This window comes from Exophiala oligosperma (assembly GCF_000835515.1).
Source record: "Exophiala oligosperma strain CBS 72588 unplaced genomic scaffold supercont1.6, whole genome shotgun sequence".
Lineage (NCBI taxonomy): Eukaryota > Fungi > Ascomycota > Eurotiomycetes > Chaetothyriales > Herpotrichiellaceae > Exophiala > Exophiala oligosperma.
This window is the reverse complement of record NW_015622823.1, coordinates 80,187-86,301: the sequence shown is the minus strand read 5'-3', so window position 1 is coordinate 86,301 and position 6,115 is coordinate 80,187.

Here is a 6,115-nt window from a genome sequence, read left to right as displayed (position 1 = left end):
AAGTGCGGTGCGTCCAACTGGCCAAGCCTATGGACCTCCAGCAACTCCTCCTCGTTCCACCACAGGCTCTTCGACGACTGGCGAGACCCAAAATCTAGCTGAGCGGCTCGAGAAACTCGAACAATTCTTACAAACGCAATGGTCGTCGCCTCAAAGAGCGCCTCCAATAACAAACAACCGCTTTTCAAATGCGACGCCACCCACTTCTGAAGGGAGTTCTGCATCTCCTCCAGCGAGTCTACAAGGTAGACTGAACACATCGGAGGCGGGCTACGTCCAGTTCTTGCCTACAGCCCAAAACTGGCATTCTGCCTTAGATCAGCAGACAGCCGCTTCAATTGATGGAGCGATTGTAAGCCTAAACCGGCCATTTCCTCTCGGCCCTGATGACCCCTCAGCGCTTCCTACGCTTCTGCACAGACTGCCTCCCAGTTCAGAGTGTGCAGAGCTCAAAGACGTATATTTTTCATCCTATGCACCGGTGAGTATCAATAACATTGTTCGGAAGTTTGACGATGCTGACCGACCAGTTGTTTCACATCCTACACGATCCTACATTTTCCGAGCAATACGAAGCCTTCGAGAGTGATCCAGAGACTGTCTCACTGTCATGGCTGGCTCTTCTCTTTGCTATCCTTGGGACAGCCGTCCACGCCCTAGAATCAGACCATCCTATCTTGAACAACCTCAGTCGCAAATTGACCTCGCCAGAAAAGGTGGCAGACCTCTCTGCTCGATACAGACAAGCTTCTCTGGATTGTCTCCATGCTGATCATTACATGTGGCGACATAACTTGACGATGCTTCAAGCTCTAGTCGTTCTCATATATGGAATTAACCACACGCATGGACACTCGTGGGGTTTATTGGGTCTCACCTATAACATGGCTCTAGCAATAGGCTGTCACATTGATCCCACAGCCTTCAACCTGGATGTTCTTGAATCCGAACAACGCCGGCGTTGCTGGTCGGGCTTAATGATGCTATATACACTACAAAATTCGTCTCTGGGAAATATCGGTCCGAGGCATGACTCCTTTCCCAGCACGACCCAAGCCCCAGCAGATGTCAACGACGACGAGCTGATGCTTGGGTTTCCTATTCCTTCGTCGTCAGCTACAAAAGCCACACAAATGTCATATGTGTTGTTCAAGTTCCGAGTGTACGAATTATGCTCCGATGTTTCACAGGCCGTCATGAGCAGAACAACCTCAAGTATCGAGCAAATTTTTTACCTTGATCGTTTGATCGTTCAAGAGCAGGCTAAATGGGACCAAAAATACAGCTCGAGCTACCACTGCATGCCTAACGAAGCACACCAACGCATCCATCTTAACGTCCTCCATTCGACTTCTTGTCACCTGATACTCTTGCTACACCAGAACGTATGGACCAATCAGGCCCATGGCGATCCACTAAGGGAGTGGTCCAGGAGTCGCGTCTTCGATAGTGCTCGAAAACTCTTGGACTGGCATGCTGACTTTGCAAATGCTCCGGCACTAGCTCCTTTCCGCTGGTATGTCAGGGGCATCGGAAGCTTCCACGCCTTCCATGCTGCGATAGTGCTGTTTGCCATTGTCAGAGGAGAACTTATCCCTGGCCAGCATGCAGAGATCATTCGCAGTCTCTATCGCTGTTTGAACATTTTCGAATCATTGGCGGCCGTGAGTAGATTATGCTCCAGAACATCACCAATCTTGCGTGTTTTACTGTAAGGTTCTTCTCAGTCAAACGCTATTCAAGTCTAACCGTCGTTGTATAGGTCTAGTCTGTCCATGGAATCTGATGGTCATATAGGCACACCGCAGAGGGATGGTATGACTGAAGCTCAACACCAGCATTATGGCCTTCAAAAACTGTCACTGGAGCCGATCAGTTCGACGGAATTTACCTATAGCACTGGCAGCGGAGAAGAGAGGATGCCATCTTTTGAAACGATGTACGGACAATTCAATTCTCAGCAATGGATGACTCCATCCGCTATGCCCTGGGAAGATTGGGATTGTGTTATGGAGAATTTCAACGAAAACCTCTTTACGGGTATCTAGCGAGAACAACTTCCGATTTGATTCTTATCTCTCGACGGTAGTAGCGTTCACCACTGCTCACCGACTGTTCTAAGCTTGAAGAAATTCCTCTGTGGCTTCTCATGCTTGTTTACAATGCCTGATGTTCGTCCCACTCTCATTGTCATCATATATATATCGTGAATCGACTTGCTATGAAAAGTCCACCACTGAATGCAAACATTCATTAATATGTACACCACGGAAGCTCAGATATCCTTACCTGCCACGAGCAATCTTGCCCTCCAAACTCTTTGATAATCTGCTTGCCTCCTGGGTGTTCGTTGATAAAGTCACTACAGTCGTATACAATTTCATCAACTACTATCCCTATGACATTATCAGCTTAGATGTCTGTGAGGAGACTGGTAGAAGATGCACATACAAAGGCGTCTGCCGTTAACACCATCATGTAACACAACCTCACTTGCTGGGATCTGGGGTAATTCGTTTTGTGGGTGTGTCGGCTTCAAAATGGCGAAGTGTCTTGAGTCGGTTCTGAGTGTGCCATTCTGCCTAGAGGCCTCCGGTGCCCCTGTTGTTGACATCTTCCATAAGGAAAGCACAAGTGCAGATGCGTGTCCGGGGCTGGGTTCAACAACCTCACTCCAGGTACCATAAGAAACACATCCGTGGGAAGAATGTGGGTTCGGATCCAATGCTTGTCTAGCACTGGCTCTGTCCCTGAGGCTGTAGCTCACCACCAGGCCATATTCAGAGGTACAACTCTGTCAAACCACAGGTAGTTCGCCAATATTGCGAAATAGCCGGCAAAAAAAAGAGATACTTAGGCAAGGAGAGGGTCGGTTTCTCAATCCCTTATCTGCCACCTCGTGGCCCACTCTGTATTCGGACGACCATCTCTAGCCACCTGAGTATTGATAAATTCAATAGTTCGGTCTTTAGGCGCCGGCTTGTAGTTCTCTCTTCAACGTCACAAGATCAACGTCGTTATCCCAGAAATGGAATGGGGAATCGCGGAGAAGGCGGGGAAGGCGGAGAAGACGGAGAACGCTTTGGCTGATGACGGCTCGGGGGATCCCCAGTGCTGGAGATCTTGGCGATCATGGAGCTGGAGACCTGCTTATTCGTACTCTAGAGTGGCTGTGGAGGAGGGGAAAAGGAGGGGGCTGCTTCATCCAGTTCGGCATGTAGAGAGGCCCTGAGCCCGTCGAGGTATCTTTTATTTAATTCTGACGTGTCGGTTGTGGCGGCTTATCGTATCAGTCTTTACTCCCTTCACCGAGTGCTGTTCAATATGGCGCCATCCGCAGTGAATCACGACGGTATCATGGTAAACGGCTTCAAAAGCCAATACCCTGGGGCCACGAATTACCATGAGAATGTTCGTTTTGATAAGAAGTTGGCCCCCAAGCGATATGAAATCAAAGGGACCAATCCTTCATCAAAGATCTTGTTTCTGGACGTGAACATCATTGATAGCACTGGTCGACCTCCATATCGTGGTGATGTCTATATCGAAGGTACTGTTCCCACATCCACTTGACGAAGCACCGGCCAATTGCTTACACATGACCTGCTAGGTGAACGCCTGCGATACGTCGGTGAGGTGCCAGACAAGGAAAAGTTGCGAAAAGACCAGGCCATTCGCGTTGTTGAGGGTCGTGGAAGGACACTCATGAGTGGCCTCGGCGATGCTCACACACATTTTTCCTGGAATAACGGCGACCTGGGGAAACTTGGTGATCTCGGAATCGAAGAACACACGCTCCTGTCTGCACGCTATGCACAGATGTTCCTCGACTCGGGTTACACCATGTGCTTCGGCGCAGCATCCGCTAAACAAAAGCTCGACAGCGTAATTCGCGACGCGATAAATGAAGGTCATCTGCCTGGCCCACGTTATCTGGCCAACGGCAGAGAGATGGCGGTTCCTGACGGCGAACTCGTGCCTGGAATCACTGCATTTGCAAAAGGCCCATTGGAGATGCGCGAGACGATCAGACATCAGATCGCCCTTGGTGTGGACCAAATAAAGCTTTCCATGTCAGGCGAACAGATCACTGAAAAGAGAGATGCCCAGGATTGCTATTTTACAGACGAAGAAACGGCAGCCTGCGTTGACGAAGCGCACCGACATGGCATCCGTCTCTGCTCACATGCTCGAGCAAGAGACAGTATCAAACAATGCGTTCGCCACGGCGTCGATGTCATCTACCATGGCTCATGGATCGATGATGAGGGCATGGACATGCTTGAAAAGAACAAGCATAAGCATATTGTGGCTCCTGCAATCAACTGGCTATACGCTACGATTTATGATGCATCTGCGTTTGGTTATTCATTTGAAAAAGCTGAGCAAGTTGGTTATACCGAAGAATTGGCAGTCGCCATCAAAGGCTTGAAAGAAATGCATCGCAGAGGGATCTGCATCCTCCCAGGAGGCGACTACGGCTTCGCCTGGACGCCACATGGAACCTATGCACGCGACCTTGAGCACTTTGTCAAGTTGCTCGACTTTACACCCATGGAGGCAATTATCTCTGCAACGGCTGGAGTTGCTAAGCTCTTCATGCGCGAAGAAGAACTTGGAAAGATTCTTCCCGGCTACTACGCTGATTGTATTCTTGTTGACGGCAATCCCTTGGATGACATAACCATTCTGCAAGAGCACGAGAAGCTCAACATCATCATGATTAATGGGCGTATCCACAAAGCCAGCTACAAAGAGTTCCTGCGACAGGAGGTTTCGCAGGCCCCAGTGGCACCGGCAGAAGTCAAAGCTCGGAACTTTATGACCTACGCCCTCAAGGACGGTACGGACAGGACCAGGGTAGGCCACCTGAATCTACAAGATCAGACCATCTCCGAACTTGCATTCGCGAGCGGGACCCCTGTTGAGAGACTTGAACAAATTCTGTCCATACCACTGTCAGAGCTAAAACTCAGCGGAGAGGTGGTATCGAAGGCCAGGTAAGCATCCTTCGGTGTTGATTTGGTAAAGCATTACTGACATCCTACAGCGTAAAGCTCTTGCCCCCTGTTTCGGATAGAGATGTACTGGCCGTAGGAAAGAATTATTTGGATCACGCCAAAGAGTTCCACTCAAGTGGTTACGATTCATCAGATAAAGTCGCACGTCCCTCACATCCAGTCATTTTCACGAAGCGAGCGTCGTCGATTGTCTCACACGAAGAAGACGTGTATCTTGACGAGGATTTCACTTCGACTCTTGATTATGAGGGCGAGATTGGTGTCATAGTTGGCAAAGGTGGATTCAAGATATCGGAGGACGATGCAATGAACCACATCTGGGGCTACACCATCATCAACGATATCACAGCACGAGAGAAGCAACGAGATCACAAGCAATTCTACATTGGTGAGTTTTATTTCGTTGCACACCCCAGAAATTCAGCTTCCTAACACAGTTTACTCCAGGCAAATCAGCAGATACATATTGTCCCATGGGTCCATTTGCGGTCCCTGCTTCAGAGCTGCCCGAGATTCTCACAACAACAACACATGTCAATGGAGAAAAGCGACAAGAAGCAGACACTTCACAACTGATCTTTTCAATCCCTCAAATCATCAAGACTCTGTCAGAGTCTCAGACACTTGTTGCTGGCGATGTAATTGCCATCGGAACTCCTGCAGGTGTTGGTATCGGCAGGAAACCTCCGGTCTTCCTGAAGTCGGGTGACGTGGTGGAGATTACCGTCAGCGGCCTGGGGACTCTACGAAACACAATATCAACTACTCGAGACTCCAAGGCAATATCTGAGAGCCTTGCCGCAGAAGCGACAAAAGTCGTCCCAGTCCAGAATCTTGAGAGCACGTTGGGTGGCCTTGGACTCACAACGATCAAGTCTGGGAAACAACTCAATGTCGAAAAGCTCGGCAATGGAAAGCGCTTGATAGTATTCGTCCATGGTCTGGGAGGCAACACTACCTTCTATACACAACTCGTCGACAAACTCAAGCTTGCGGATAATTACACTTGCTTACTGTACGACTTCGAGGGCCATGGACTGTCGCCCACTTCGGCTCGCAGTGAGATAACAATCTCAAGTCTTGCATCCGACTTG